Source organism: Aphidius gifuensis, linkage group LG1 (assembly GCF_014905175.1).
Source record: "Aphidius gifuensis isolate YNYX2018 linkage group LG1, ASM1490517v1, whole genome shotgun sequence".
Classification (NCBI taxonomy): Eukaryota; Metazoa; Arthropoda; class Insecta; order Hymenoptera; family Braconidae; genus Aphidius; species Aphidius gifuensis.
Genome location: NC_057788.1, coordinates 3,957,769 through 3,975,594, shown reverse-complemented (window position 1 = coordinate 3,975,594; position 17,826 = coordinate 3,957,769). Strand labels below are relative to the sequence as shown.

The window sequence follows — 17,826 nt, the reverse complement described above, 5'->3', positions numbered from 1 at the left end:
CACCACCACCACACCACACTATGCAAAACAATTTGCCAGTCGATAAATTTTTATATAGAGAAGGGCTTGCTTGACGCACGTTACACACTCACCAAAAAACCTCGGTGCAAACATACAGATACAAATACCATATAACCAAAAGTAAAGGGTGCTATATAGAGTCCAATTCACGAGGGTCATGCCACAACGCCAAACGACTCGACTTATAAAACGCAATTGAATCGATGTATTTATGTACCGTTTACAAACCAGAGGGCTGCTACAAAATTTGCACTTGTGTAATTGTGGAAAGCTCATATAAAAATTATTATTATTTTTTTTTTTTACATTACAATTCCCCTATCACCTGGCCAATAATAATAATGATAACATTTCATCGTATAGGAAAAAAAAAATAAAATAAAATCACATCAAAAATAAATTTTGTTATAGTAAAAATTTTAAACTTTGGTTCATTTTAGTTGATATATAGAAAACCACTGAAACTGGATAAATAGAAATAATTTTCACGAAAATTTAAAAAGTTTAAAAAATGAGAAATGATATAACAAAAAATAATAAATAAAAAAAAGCTTATTATTGAAGTTTCTTGGTTAAAATAAGAGAACAAAATAAATACAAGCAAAATAGTGATTGCTGTTTCGAATTGAACTTTTCTCTGCCCTTGCCTCCCTCTTCCTCCTCTTTTCAATGTTTCAAAATATATACAATGAAATGAATATATATATATATATATACAACAGCTTTTTCGCCAAGGCTGAGTAAACGTTTCGTTTCTCTATTTTGTTTTCTATATAGACTATTCGAATGAACAAGCTATATAGTAAAAAATAAAAAAATAAAAAATAATCAAAAGCTACGCCCAGGGCGGCTATTTAGTTTCTATATATATATAAAAGCTGCATATAAATAAATTTGTACTTGCATAATCCCTATCGAAGCCATACTTATTTCAAAAAGGAAAAAAAAAAATAAAATAAATATAAACTTGGATATACATATTGTTCTTTGTTTTTCATTATAAAATAATAATAAAAAAAAATAAAAAAATTACCCTGAGGGCAATGTGTACGCGCATTGACTTAAAAATGATCCATTGTCACAGCAATATATACTTTCTGAAAGACAAGTGGCCACACGAATAGAGACGTGACAATCAAGATCATACTGAAAAATTTTGATGGAACACCAACCAGTAGTAGTACATTGTCGCACTATATATTGCATCGTAACTATATTTTTCAACTTTGCCTGATAGTCCTCCAAAAATGAAAAAAAAAAAGAAAAAAAAAAAAAAAAAATGAAGAGAAAGAGGAAAGAAGATATACAAGCACTCATCCAATGCAGTATGCTGCAACTAATGAGACATTGCTAAAGGCCATATAGGGGGTTGTTATACACACACATATACATACACCAGGGGGTGTAAAAAAAAACATCAGGCAATATACTTCACCTGGCTGTGTCTTACAGACAATTGTATGTGTACTGTGTACAAGGTGGTACAGTGGATATCTCCACAGATAAACATACACAAACACTTGTTTCATGACTAAATGTATATATATGAAAAAAAGAAAATAAAATAAATGACAAAGATGACAAGAGTCACCCAGGCACAATTAAAAATGAAGCTTCTATAATGGCAAGTCAAACGCCTATGTTGCTCGAGTGATTCTTGACTTTCCAATGAAGCGATTGTTTCATATATCTCGACGTGTCTTTTATCCCTTTTTTTTTATTGTTCTATACTGTCTACTTATTTTTTTATTCATACATCACGATAATAATAGCTTTTTTTTTATTTTACAATACAATGTATTTATCAATACAATGTAAAGATTTTTTTTCTTTTAAATAACATGAAATTTAATCAATTATAATTAATTTAAAAATATTAATTTATAAATGATTAAATGTGTTTAGAATTATTATTTTTCAAAGTGAAAAAATAAAAAAAGTACAATGCAAATCATAAACATCAAACTTTACAAACTAAAGCGAATAATTATTTAAAAAAAAAAACAAGCTATGTACTTGTTGAAACAAAAAAAAATGATAGTAACAAGGGTCAAGAGTTATTCTTTTATTTGCTGTATACAAGCACACATCACATGAATCTATATATATATTCTGAATGATTACTTATTCTGTTGGAATTAGCCAGGGCATATCAAGAAATAACATCTTTTACAATAAAATAGTAGTATATACCTAGTTATTCTTTTAGACACAGAGAAAGATAACTTTGACAAAATGACTAAAAATATTATATAACACAAAAAAAAAGGAAAATTTAAAAAGTGACTTTGTCCAGTGTTGGTTTGTAGAGCTTTTCACGATATACCACTTGACAATTTTGTATACAATATAAATATAAAACAAATGCGTACACAGACTTGGACCCCCTGGTTATTTTGGGATGAGGGTATTGCTTTTGTAATTTTAGTCATGATATATAAAGCTTCTTCTTTGCTTTATGATGAGCCAAACCATTAGACATTTTCATCATTTGCTCAGATAAAACAAAGAATAAAAAATATGCAAAAAATAATTTCTACAACTATGTTCATTTTATTATTTGTAAATGTGCGGGTTGTTTCGAATTTTTAAATATAGCATAAGAACAACCCAATTGTTTCCTTATTATTAAAGAAAAAAAAAATGAAAAAAAAAAAAAAAATAGAATCACGAGATTTTAATATATACCTAATATACAAATATACAGTAACTTGTACTTTTCGTTGACTAATGAGGAGTAAATTTCAAGATAACTGCAGGGGCACATAGCCACCCACTTTTTTCCTCCCTCAAGACGTGGATGCCTCGAGCACTCGAGCTATGAATACACGAGTCTCATGGAAAAACTGCAGTTATAATTGCCCAAGTCTATGAGTAGACGTTCTATTTTCATTTTTTTTTTTTCTTATTTTTGTCGATGTAAACTAAGAAAATAAAAATGAAGAAAAAAAAGAAATGAAATACAGATCTCATAGTCACAAAATAAGGTATATAAAAAAAAAAAAAAAAAATGATCTTATATATGCCAACTGTCATGCAATTCGTGCATCATTGTTGAGAGTTGTTAAACATAACAAGCTTTCACGTATTGTAAAAAGTAGAGATATGTTCATGCTTAAAAATAAATTTAAAAAAAAAAATAAATGGGAACAAGTATACCAAGTAAAGGTAAGGGTGTATTACTTGGGTGTTGGGTACTTGTATGAGAAAAAAATTACTGAAAGGTGTAAGAATCAGTGATGGGATCATCGTGACACCTCCAGGGCTCACTCGTATTGCCTAGGCTACTTCATATTATTTTTTTATTTTTACTTTCTGTCACTTAATCTCAACCCTAGTATTATTATACAAACAATAACAAACAACACTAATGAGGTTCTTCAATACAAAAAAAACATTTGTCCTTGGATGTCATATTTTCTCTGTTTCATCTGCTATCCAATTTACCACACAGCATCATTATCGAAATATTTTTAATATATAACAGTGAATTTAATTCTAGCCATCATTTGTCAGTACAATGAATTATTTTCATCTCGCTATTGTTATTATCATTATACATTTTTAAAGGGTAAATATAAAAATCGATAAATTTTATTTTAACATTAAACAACATCTTGACCCTTTTTAATTAATTATTATTAATTTTTTTTTTCAAATTTTTCTTATTTTAAATCCTTGAAATCTTTGTGTTTGTACAAGAGAAAAAAAAAAGAATTTATAAATATATATTTTAAGAAAAAAATATTCAAGTACTCAAAGAACTAATTGGTCTCTCAAAATAATGGAAATTTTATATTTTGAAAAAAATAGATGAATTAATTTATTTAAAAAATTTGTTTAATTACTCGATATAAATTGCTAAGTAGTTTTTATTATTAATCAAACAATATAAGGTAATGAAGACTGTGTGTATTGCTAATCGATGATAATATTTAATAATAAATCTTCTAATATAATGTGTAACAATAAGAAGCAGCAAGTAAGGACAATTGAAACAATTTAGCTGAAGGCGTGATGAGGGATGAGAAAGCGAGAAAGAGGAGGCTACTGTATCGGGTAAACTGTCGACAAGTAGAGTGAGTTAATAGGGCCTCATTGTTATAGAAAGGAAATTCGATAATCGCTTAGCACACACAAGACTATGAAGCTGATGGGGCAAAACCATTTTCTCCTATGTGTTCTTATGGCTCTAGTAATTTGAGATAGTGCGAGTTAAAAGAGAAAGAGGTTAAATTTGTGTAGCTAAGAAACATGAGGGATAACTTTGACTAAATGCCTCCACGCTTTTCTATAATCTTTCATTAATCAATATTACATAGCTCGAAATATTCCTCCATTTATTTACTATCGCTGCTAATAATTTTTTTCAAGTCACAGCATCATCAAGCTTCAAAAAAATAAAATGAATAAAAAAATTGTCTCCCTGCAAGCTACATAATTTACAATATAGCTTAATAATAATAATAAATATTTTAAATATAATTCTATTAAATTAATATTTAAAATTATTTTTTTCCATTTAATGTTGATGGTTGTAAAATTGTTATGATAATTTTTATTATTGTGTAAAACGATTAAAGTTAACTGTGCCAGTATATTTTGCGCAATTGAAAAGTGAGATTAAAAGTAAATCGCTATCATCTAGTCTTTCGTTAAAATTTTTATTTTCACTTGTAAAGACTGACGAGAAGATAGAAAGAGAAAGAAAAAAAAAAAAAAAAAAAAAAGAGGGCGGGAATAGGAGCATATTTTATTTTACCACACTTGATGACTTAAATGCAAATGAAATATTTCTAAATTCTAAAATAATTATAAATAAATGTATACAATTTAATATTTAATTATGTATATATATAAAAATCTATGTTGTAATTGTTTAAAACGTTTTTTCGTGTTGATGCGCGACAGTAATGGAAAATGATTTTATAAACAATAATAAAATTCTTCATTTTTTTTTTTTTTTAATGATTTTTTAAACTAAAGTTTGTGATGATATGCGGTGATGTTGTAGGTGTATTATATAGTGATAGAGTTGTAGATTAAAAGAGATAGAAAATTATATGGGCTTGTGATTTAATCAAGATTCAAAACTATATATACTGCACGTGCAGACTTTTAAATTTTGCAACGGAAGTCTCACATTTTCACTAGTCCAAGTTGCGAAAACAGTTTTATATACTGAATAAATAAATACAGATATTAAGTACCAATGATTCAAGGATGTTTTTGTATAACCATAATATTTCTCATAATATATATATTCAACCCACTTTGTTATTTACTTTTTTAATTATTTTTTAAATTTTTTTCTACTTTCAATTTTAAATGCAAAAAGGTTAAACTATTAACTTAAAATTTTTAGGTGTACAGAGTATTATTTTATATATTTTTTTATTCCAAGAAATTCATCAAGTTATGGAAATAAAAATCTATGTATGGTATGTGTGCATGTGTGTGAGAGAAAAGGGGAGAATGTAACTCACACTATTACAACACAACACACACATTTGTATGAAAACTCAATTGTTTTTTGTCAATGAAAAAATCAATAATAGATCAAGTATTTAATAATTATTAATTTAAGAAAATATATAAATATATTGATTATTTATTATTATTATAAAATTTTTAAAACGAAATTCTTACCTTTTTTGTTTGATTGTGCATTGTATAACAGCCGAATGATTACGTCATCAATTTGTTCGAAAAACCTGAGAAAATAAATATTCACTCACTTTTTAATTTACTCACGTAATTTTTACAAATCAAAATATCAAATAGTCATTTTGTTTTATAATTAATTTTCACTTTTAATCGAAATAATTAAAAACAAAAACTTTCAAGTGTTATTTTGCATTCATCACATTGATAATCAATAAAATAATTCCATCAGCTTGTCTTGTAATTACTAAAATTATTTAGACACAATTTTATTATAAGCGAGAGTTGAATTAATGAAAAATTATTATTTTTATTAATATAAATGTTGTTATGTAAAAATCACAACAAAATAAAATTTTCACCGGTCAAGGAGTCAGCCATGGCGTCACTTGTGTTTTTTTTTTTTTTTTTCACTTTTTTTTTTATCGCAAAAACCGTTAAATAAATAAAAATTTAATTGAATCATCACTTTTAACGTATTGATCACGACTTAATCTATTAAATGGATGTATTTTTATAATTTATTTTCACTAATTATTAATAACAAAATAATAATAAAACCAGAGTAACCTTAGCTTCGCGCGTGCCAACGTCCAGACTAAATCTTTTGTTTTTTTTTTTTTTTCGGAGCAAGGAGAGTTACAAAGAGAGAGAGAGAGAGTGAGACACACCAGAGGGCCAAAAAAGAGAGACAAAATATAAAATCAAAACAACACATTAAACTTGTATACATATATATAATAATAATAATAATAATAAAATAAAATAAAAAAATTTCAATATAAATAAAAAATAAAAGATTGACTGATTGATTAAAATAATTGATTAACAATATAAATAATCGTAATAATAATAATAATAAATAAATTATTTATTTTTATTAACTGCCCCCTGGTGAAAAAAATAAAAATAAAACTTGACCTTGAACTTGAATTGCTCCGATTTGAACAGGAAATGAATTTCCATTGGATTTTTTTTTTAAAATAATAATTTTAATAATAATAATAATTGATAATAATAATAATTTTTAACTAATAGTTTAAAATAATAATTTCATGAAAAATAATAATTGGAGTAAATTTTTAATTCATTTTTTGATCTCATTAATCTTTGTTATATTATTTTAAACAATTGCCTAGAAAATATTCTTAAATTATAAAAATAAAAACAAACAGCTAGCTTATGTCACGTTTTTTTTAAATTTTTTTTTTTTAAATCGAATTTACCAGCATTATTGTGTCAGCAATGTTTTTTTTTATTTTCGTAAAACCTTTTTCAGTAAAGCTTAATTCGTCCTTTTTGAAAAGACATGTGAATTAGATCTGCAAACAGTTGACACAGCAAATTTAGAAGATAAAAAAAAAAAGTACATAATACAATATTCGAAAAAAAAAAAAAAAAGAAACAAATTGTAATTTAAAGAAAAAGCTTTAAATATGAGCGGAAAAGACACCAGAGAAACGAGACACACAAACATATTTTATGAGAGGCTGGAAGTTGGATAAAACTTGCCTACAAATCTTTTTATTTTTGACAACAACAAGGATACCTGGAAAATTAGCATCAATAAATTTACAAATGTATTTTCTCAACTTAAAAAAATTAAATAAATATCATAAAAATATCAAAATTTTAATAATAAATATTATCAATTATTTTTGATGATTATTAGTTGGTAAATTTAAATTGACAAGTGACAGACTGGCAGATACATAATAAACAAATTAACATCTTTATATACAAAATGTATTATTTTGACTGTAAAAAATTTGCAATCAAACAATTACTTAATTTAATTTTTAAGGCGAATGCCCTGTGATGATGATGACACACTATGAAAATTGTCATTTTGAATACTCCACGACAATTATCACTGTGTTCACGATTCCAATTTGAATTCGTCTGGAAATTGTCTGGGATTACTCAACGAATTGTCTTGTAACTTTTAACTACCAGTTTATGCGACTAAACATTATTTTTTTTATTTTTCTTTCTCTCTATTGTACTTGTTCTTAAAACTTGAAGTTAAAATAATTTCGATTTGATATATATCTATATTAAAATTAAATTAATAAAATAAAATAAAAAAATCAATTTACATTTAATAATAATTATTGCAGCAAATATTACTGTAAAACTATTATTGCATATTCGATTTAGTAATTTTACGTTTAATTCCATTTTCATTTAATATCATAACTATTATTTATTATTATTATTATTGTTTTTACAATTGTCATTAATTTATATATCTAAGAAAACAATGAAAACAATTTATATATGTGACTGTACTATTTATATGTCTGTAAATATGAGATGTGAATATGTAACGCATTTCGTTGATTGAAATGCTTTTTTTTAGGATTATTTTTAGCACTTAAGAGAGACCTCTTTGCCCTCTGAATCTCGTTCATTCGACGAGGAATATTCGTCTCGCATTAAACTTCAGCACTACAGTAATATACACACAGTTCACCTCCCCCATTCTCAACATTCTTTATGTTTTAGCATTAATCTGACGGTGCTTTCTTTTTTTTTTTAATATCATATTTATTTTTCCTTTTCTTTTTTCCAACAATTTTAAATAATCATTAATTCAATATAAAAAAAAAATCTCAAAATTTTATAAAGATATATTTAATAAATAATTTTTTATAATAATTAAAAAATAATTAATCGATATGTACACGCAATATTGCTGTAATAAATAAAATACAATGTCACAATAAATTCTGTATATGTAAAAATACGAAAAAAAAAAAAAAAATCATATATATAAGAATAAAGAAATGATAATATAGTTGAAAAAGCAAAAGGCCACACGTAACAAATGCCTCGGCACACCGACACTATAGTCATTAGCGGGTAATTAGAAACAGATGCTGAGCGGAATCTTTTAACATAAAGCATAAGCTTAATTTATAAAGTGCGATTATTTAGATGAGTTAGTGGAGAAAATAAAGGGTGAGGAGTAGGAGGGGGGTAGGTGTATAAAGATGCGAAAAGGGGGACAGTTGGCTTGCCATGATTCAAAAAGCCAACCTCCTTTTTGAGACAAAAGTTTTCAATTATTTATTAGTTAAGATCCAAGACATGCTGAATGAATGGATGGGAACCAAAAATTTTGTGCCTCTTTATTGCCATTTTTGCCACTGTAATACCAACACGTAGCAAAGAAAAAAAATATATATTTTTTTGATGATTATCTTATAATATCTTTACAATGTAAATTTCTAAGTTTTACCATGACCATTTTTTTGTTTTTTTTTTTTTTTCGAAAGCTATACAAATAATTTTATACATTACTAAAAAAAAAAATAAATAAAATTGATGAAATTGTTTTGGTAAGATGATGATACAAAATAAAAAAAAAAAAAAAAAGGGCATAAGACGATGGACCTAGCAGTCATTACAAACACACATAAAGCCGCACCCTTATTGCGTGGGTCGCCGGATGTGACAGTCGCTCTTGTTAATTACTCATACGTTGGTATAGCCTATACACACATGTATGATAAATAAATAAATAAGTTAATAAATAAATACAACACAAATAAAAATATGTTATGTTTTGCATCATTTTGAAGTGACCTCCCACGAGAAATTGCAATCATGCGTCGGATCACCAAGCCACACAAAAAGAAGAAAAAAAAACAACCACCAAACTTGATGTAGCCATAATTTTTATATAAAATAATACAATGTAAAAAGAATTAAAAAAAAAACAAAAATATATTTAAATAATTATTGTTAGTTTAATGTGAAAGATGATTTTATCATTTTTTTTTTTTTTTTCAATATTTTGGAGTATTATTTTAAAGACAACATAAAAGTGCTTAATTTAGTAATTAGACTAATGGAATGTATATAACAATTAAAAGTCATTTTGGTGTATATTTTAAAAGGTATCTGTAAGCTTGCAAAAATTTTACTTATTGTAAAGATATACGGATACTTTAAAGTATAATATCCATGGTGTGAAATGAGTTTTGCTGGTCTTGGTTGGTTTGGAAAAAGATGGCTGAACTTTTAAGGAACAAGAAGACGAAGAAGAAGAAGAAGAATAAGGGTGTTTAGGCGTTAGAACTGTATCTCGTAATTACCAGTTGATAATTTATGTTTATGTGGCTCGCATTGTTAAGAAAGAAAGAGAGATGGAACGAAAAAAAAAAAGGTGCGAGATAGAAATATATATATAAAGTCTATACTTGTGAATATACTTAACCCCTTTGGGATAGGTTGGTTCTCTTATGATTCTACCTATATATATATATATTGCAATGCATGTGTTTCTCATAATACCTACTCCCTCTTTTGAAAATTTGGGGGAATATGAGAGTAAACCATTCGCGAAGTCTATTACCACACTGTAATTATATATACATATAGCTTTTACAAATTCTTTGGTATAGGTCCGCGAATTTTAGTAAGCAAGCTCTTCTATGGGGATTTGAAAATGGATGCTAGGGGTTCTTATAACGCGTCCTTAAAGCCCGGATGCCCATTACGACCAACCAAAATTTACAACCATTTTCACACTTAAACGAAGGTCGATGAGTTTCCACATTATGGAAAAGGTCGCATATACATTTATAAATGAGTATATTGTTGAGAATTCATTTTAACCCCCCTTCATCTTTCTCTCTTTTTGTACTCGACACTGTGATCATTACTTTTGACTTTGAAAATTCCATTTAAATAAATTCTTATATTATTTCTTTCCACACATATAAATACCTCTTTTTATTTTTAATTTTATAAATCAATCTGTCTGGGATAAAATAGAACAATTATCATTTCTTTTTATAAAAATAACATCAATATATTGCAAATGGAATAATTTTAATTTTTCTTTATTGAAAAAATTATGATAATAACTTGATTTTCATATGGAAATAATTATAATTCAATTAATATTTATAAAATTATCATCACAATTTTTCTAGAAATATAAATTTTTAATTATTATTTTTTTTCTCTCCAGTAGTCTAGTGTGTAATTAAATTTTTATAATTTTAAAAATAGCTGTTCAATACTGATTAGCAAATCACCACCTTCTGTTTTATTGAAAAATCTACTTAAAGTTTTTTTTTTTCTTCATTGAAATAGCTATAAATAGACGCAATCAACGTTAAAGTAAATAACCCGTAGCAAATTGTAATCAACTATCAAAAGTCACTATCCGAAACGATGAAAAAAAAATAAAATAAAATAAAAAAGCTTCTATAAAGTATCAATTATCAATTTTAAAAATTTAACATCCGGATTTTTTAACTTGTTTTTCACTTTAATGACGATGTATTGATGCGTGGTATTTTCATAGGGTAGTGCGGGTTCATCACACATCAGGGATGAACCGATGGAATTAATATTTTGAACCCTCTAAAAATACCAACATATATTATTGGTAGCTATTATTGACTGAAAAGCAGGTAGTCGCACCACCTGTGCATTTAATAGATTTCAATAAATACATATATGCCATCAATGACACCGACAGATGTTTCAATTTCCGAATGCTTAAATTTTATTTCGTTAATTTAACTAGTGTCAATAGTTATATGTTTAAAAAATAAAATTGATTTCAATTAATTTACTAAAAAAATTGCCATTCAATTTTGAGTCTATATTTTTTCATCAAATATTTTATGTATAATGAATTCTTTGTTCTTTTTATTTTCATTTGGGGGAAGTCCATTATTTAAACATTTCCTGTCACTCAAAACTCTCACCAAAAAAAAAAAAAAAAAAAAAGAAACAGTTGAATATCGAAAGGTAAATTGTACAAGACAAATGAAATATACATTGAACAAAATAATTCTGATGGGAGCGTTGGTCAACCGGACACAGTCTCGTCAGTTCTTATGTCGTGTGTTTGTTCACCCTTGACGCAAAACCATGTTACAAGTTGGTGTGATCATGGTCACTAGGGGTTCAATGTGTCGGCTATATAGCAAACCAAACATGAAGTAAAGAAATAAAGAAATAAACATTGTCGATATATTTAAGTTTTTATATACATGTGTAACATATATATACATAAGAAGAAGGTTGTTACACCGCCATAGGCAGATGTCGGTATAATTTCGTTTTAAAAGTCACTGAAGCGATATACAGCGCATAAGTAGACAAGGCAAGTTACTTTTCGTCTTTTCCTCAATGACAAAGCAAAAAAAAAAAAAGAAGAAGAGTTAAAAAAATTATAAAAGAAACAAAAAACATACAAAGAAAAAACAAAATAAAAATTAACAAACTTGTTAAAAAAAAAAAAACAGTTAAAATATAACGACATTTGTTAATAAAATAGTGTCATTGTATCTATATAGATTAATTTGATGTCATAAAATATATATCGACTGTATCAAAAATATGAATATAATAATAAAGCAACTTGTCGTACGCGTTCATTGTGCAAAGTCACTAACGAGTGATGCCTGGTAACCCATCATTAATTTTCAATTATGATGCCATAAAATTTCAATAATGGTCATTAAGAAACGGACGTTGTATAGTACGAAGACCTAGCTATATTAAAATACATATAGCTAGTATATAAGTTTTGTGTATATATCTTTGATGTCTTGTAGAAGATATAAACCCTCCTTGCAATGTATAAAAAATAAGTGGATGATTTGATGATGTCCATCAGGATATAGGTGTTTCCTTTTATAAAAGTAAAAAAAATATATATCGAATTTGGCTGAAAATGAATTAAGGCTTGAGAAATTCAGAGAGGGGAAAGAAAGTCTGTCAGGTGCGACAGATGCAAGAAATGCTCCCCTCTGTTTTTTCCATTTTTTTTTTTATTTCTTTCGATAGTGATCGAAATAAGGTAGTCCTACCATCAACTATAAGAAGGGTGCAAGATAATAGTCGTATTCATTTGTAAATTAAATATTAAAAATAGCCCAAGCTGTATAGTATTCAAACTGGGCCCTTAAAAAAAAATAAAAATATATGTAGATATAAAAAGGCTTGAAGAAAAATATATATTGTAAATTTTTTTATAATTTAGTTTAAGTTAAAATTAATAATAGAAATAGGTAAATTTAGTTTGTATTTAATGTGTAGTTTGAAAATGCAATAATGTTAAAAGGCCAAGAAAAAAAGATGAAAGTTGTGGTTATATGGTAGTTTGATGATTTAAGTAAGCTTTATACATTGACAAATGTTTATCTTGTGAATATAATAAACATTAATAACAGTCCAGTATTGTATTATAATTTACTTACCAATGTTATAATAATTACAATTTTCCAAGGTGTATATTTATCATGAAACTAGTGGTTGGTTCATGATTTTCATGAAGCTTATTTTGAAGTTGGCTGTACAAAATATATATCAGTACAATGCTTTATATTGTAATACACATGTATTTTAGTCTTGGTTATGCGTACTCAGGCTATTTGTTCAGGCCAACATAATATTCAATTCCAATTCATCCAACAGTTTGGCATTAACCCCCAAGCAATTGTATAAGCATCTCACTTTATATACATGTATAAATTCAACAACAAAGAACTCTTGCTATTTGTCTTAGACTTTTTTATTCTCTGTGATTTTATACAGTCTAAATAATTATTAATAATTCATTTTGTTTAAATTTTTAAAAATTAATATACAAATAATTATATATCATTATTTTTTTACAGTGTATATATAACTTTTTTTGTATTTTTTTTTTGTGCAATCAGTTGGTTGAATCAATTTAAAAAAAGACAATAACTTGAAAAAACAAAAAAAAAAAAAAAAAAATTAATTTAACCAAGTGAACGTACATTGTTGTTGAGTCAATTTCTCAATGATATGGTATGTATCTACCGCGAGTGGGAGAATAAATAACACGGGGGGAAATGTACCGAGCCAATGGTACGCGCCATTCGCGAGTTTATTCTCACTGACCAATCATGTTAAATTGTTACAGCCTCTTTCGTGGCCGTCACACTCTTTTGATCGTCTCAACAGATATATATTCAAATAAATAAATAATATATAAAAATGCAATAATAATGCCAAGAGAATCATGTTTGTCTTTTATTATAATAAAATAACATAAATCAAAAGAAAAAAATGAGAAAAAAAAATTTACAAACGGAAGAAAAGTACATAATAAGGATGCTTTTCATATACAGTCAGCTAAAAATCAGAAATTGAAAGCAAGAATCAACGAGTTTTATTGAAAATTCAATAAATAATTTTTTTTAAAATAATAAAAATAGTAAATAGACAAGAAATTCATACACCTTTTATGTTTAGTCTGTGACAATTTTCAGTAATACCCCTTCTTTTATAACATTCGTATTATATTTTTTTGAATATCTCACTATTTCAGTTATTCATTTGTGAAAAAAAAGACAGAAGAATGAAGGTAAGAGTTTGCAAGAGTTTTTTATGATAAATCCAAGGGGGATAGACATCAGAGCAAGATGAAGCTAATGGCATACAGTCGCTCATGATGATGAGGATGATGACAATGACGATGAGAGCATTGTTTCACACAGAATGTACATGTCACTTTGTATCAATTTAATATCAAAATACGCATTTTAAAACGCAATATTATTTTTTTATTATTGATTGTTTTTTTTTTCATTCTGCAATGATTTATTTAATTTGAGCTGATTAAAATGATTCCCAGGCGATAAAATAATAAATTTAATATGGACAAGTGTTTGTCCTTCTGGTTCACACGAATGTAGTATACATGTACAACATTTAAACTTCAGAAATATAGAGTGTATAGTTATTATATCTTCAGGGTCTTTCTTGAAAGTGTGAAAACAACTCGATTGGTCAACTTGATGCCAACACGTTGACGATTAAGGTGAGAGATGGCAAGTATATATAAAAAAATAAAAAAATAAAAAACTTTGTATTCAAGTAAAAGCCGTGACAGAGCACATGGTCGCCGACGTCCGCCCATTGTTTTTTACTCATGCAGAACTTGGTGTTGACACGATCACACAATAAGACCGCACTGTATTTTATTTTTTGTTTAAAACAAGATATAAATAAATAAATAAATATGATAGAGCTTGCATTTCCATAAATATAACGCACTTGATTCTTCATATAATTTTTCATTTTTATGTTTTTTAATTGCTCCACAATTATAGCCTTGGAAAATATCTCAAGTACATTGACAAAATTGAGAAGATTATATTTACGAAAAAAAAAAAACACGCATTGTCACAGATATATGGAATATATAAATATAATGTTGCAGATCGGATAATGCATCGTTTGTGACTGATGCCTTCCTTCACATTATGACATTATTATGAGGTAGCCGGGATTTAACTTGCAAGGGGAAGTCGATCTCTATCCTCACGCTTCATATACATTAATTAAAACTCATTGAATTGTGTGGGATTAATATGCCATCGGTACAAACCATCTATCATGCAATGCTAAATTTATATATTATATTTTAAAATTATATATACTCAACACGCAAACAACATAAAAAATATTTATTTATAAATTTATTATCAACAATAGATATAACAATAGACAACACATAAAATAAAATATTAAAATAATTAATTAATTTATTATTTAAAATTAGATAAAAATTTATAATTAAATAATTTATTTGAATTTGTGTTAATTAAATATTTAACTATTTTTTTAAAGCAATATTCTTGATTATTTATTAAACCTTTAAAATGTTTTGATATTTAGTATATAGAAAATTTAAAAATAATTTTTTTTTTAAATATTAAAAAAATATTTTTCAAGTTTTTAGATTCAAAGCTACATGTATAAATTAATTATTATTTAAAAAAATTTTCACGCTGTATATATGGAGGCTGAACGATACATCTTTTTATATTTAATTTTAATTCAATATTTTAGCATAGTAAAACTATATACCAAATGATCCGTGGGAATAAATATGTCGTAAAAAATAATTAATCAAGCGTCGTTGGTTTGAGGGACAAAAATTGCACGCATATCAAATAAATATGAAAAATATGAATAAATATAAATAAATAAATTTAAACTGAAAATATATACCATAATAATAATGGAATATTCTCATTTAACATGAGTATGATTCTGTAATGGCAATGGGTAAAGAATAAAAATAAAAATTAAGAATAAAAAAAATGAAAAAAACATGGAGAAGATCTTTCCGGTAAAATTACTTTGCGGTGGCTTGTCATTATACAGAAGCCCTTTATTTTTATTTATTTTTCCATGAGTATATTTCTATAACCTTATGCAGTATACATATATTTTTTTTAAATATATAGTAGATAGGGTTTGATATATATGTATAAAATACTATACGTGGCCTTGAAGAAAATGAGAAGTCACGAAGCACAACATTGACCTCACAATAATAATTTCTCTATAGCCGTTGCACATACACAATTTACAATGATATTTATAAATAAATAAATTAAAAATTTAAATTATATGATAATTTGTGTTTAAAAAAAAAACGATAAACAATCTGACAGTTCAATAATTAAAAATATACATTTTTAATAAAAAAATAATATTACACTGAGATAAAATGTGAGCACAACAAATAGAATATCCTGTCGCTTTTGTTGTGCTGCAACAAAATTGTTCTATCGTTAAACAAAATTTGTTGTGCTACAACAAATTTTATTGTATCGTTGAACAAATTTTATTTAGCTGCACAACAATTTTTACCATCCAATAATATTTGTTGTGTTGCTTAATAATATTCGTTCGGCTGCTCAATAAATATTGTCAAGACAATATTACCGTGCTGCACAACAATTTGATTTTCGGTGTTATCGGTAAGATCTTGTTCGTGTGCCTCGGTATATCTACATATTGTGTGGAATTTTCTAAGTCAGCCTAAGTTAGATCAGCTTTAGTGTGACTGACGTTTTAAAATAAATTAATTATCCCAAGATGTCAAGTTTTAAATTTCATCATTGAATTATAAACTAAAATATTTGTGAGCAACTAGATAAATAACCAAACTTGATATTCAACAAATCACATCAACAATAAAGTATGAAATTATATGAAAATGACAAACATAATATCTGTCATTTTAGATTTTTTTTCAATCTTTAATAATTATAAATATGAAAATAAATCAAAGCATTTCTGAATTAATTTGTTCTTAATTGTTTTTCTTCTTCTTTTAATTATCATAATGAAAATTTATTTGTAATTTTGAAAAAAAAAAATTTAATATGGTTTTAGATTTGTTATGTGGAATAATAAAATTATTAACTCAATACAATTCAACATTTTGTTTATAACAAATTTTGTTGTATGTCTATTAATTTTGTTTGTTATGACAAATTTTGTTAAAATAGGTAATTATTATGCCAGATGAACAAAAACTGTACTACCGGCAGAACAAATATTATAGAGTTTCAACTTCGCCTCTACTTTGTTGTGCGGCACGACAATTTTTGTCCTGTTTTCTCAACAATATTTGTCGTTTTTTTTTCTCCGTGTATAAATTAACGTTAAATTAATTTATTTTTATAAAAGCTAATTTATTTGTTTATGAAATGATAGAATTTTTATTGTTTCTTCATATATTATTGAATAGAATATTATTGTTGTTTTATTTCTTTAAAAATGTAATTTTATTTTGTAAAAATTTGTTAATTTTGTACATAATAGCAGTCAAATGATTCCCATGGCATACTTTTCAATTTTTTTTTTCATTTATTTAACAGTGTTTCTCATTTGTTCTTTTGTATTTATGAGAAAGCAACATTATATGCGATCAAAAAAAGAAACAAATAACAAAAAAAAAAAAGACAAGTTTAAGTATCATTACGCCAGCTGGTAACCCGCGTAGACGGTCGATGGCCCTTCATTCTTAATTCTTCTGCGTTAAGTATTATTTTTTGCAATAATTTTTGAATACCCGGCATTCCAAATGAATAAAATAATTCATGAAAATTAGTGGTTATACACTATACTCAATAATTTTGTGCATCATCGAATGCCTGTGGTTTATTAGACAATTCAAATTTACATTTACAATTGTCACTTAACCTGCACCCTTATATATTGTGATGAAAAAAAAAATAAAAAATAATTTTTTGTTTCTTTTCGTTATTATTCTATACTCCTCAATTAATTTTTTTTTTTTCAAACTAAACAATATAAAAATATTTATAAATTTGT

The 17,826-nt window shown here is 26.2% G+C and overlaps 1 long non-coding RNA gene across 2 annotated transcripts in view; it reads right to left on the bottom strand.

Moving 5' to 3' along the window:
* The window catches only part of LOC122861045, a 124,190-nt gene that overhangs the window by 97,455 nt on the left and 8,909 nt on the right, over nucleotides 1-17,826 (bottom strand). For both annotated transcript variants that reach the window (XR_006374461.1, XR_006374460.1), the window contains exon 3: nucleotides 5,671-5,735. This is a non-coding gene — a long non-coding RNA (uncharacterized LOC122861045). The remainder of the gene's footprint in view (nucleotides 1-5,670; nucleotides 5,736-17,826) is intronic.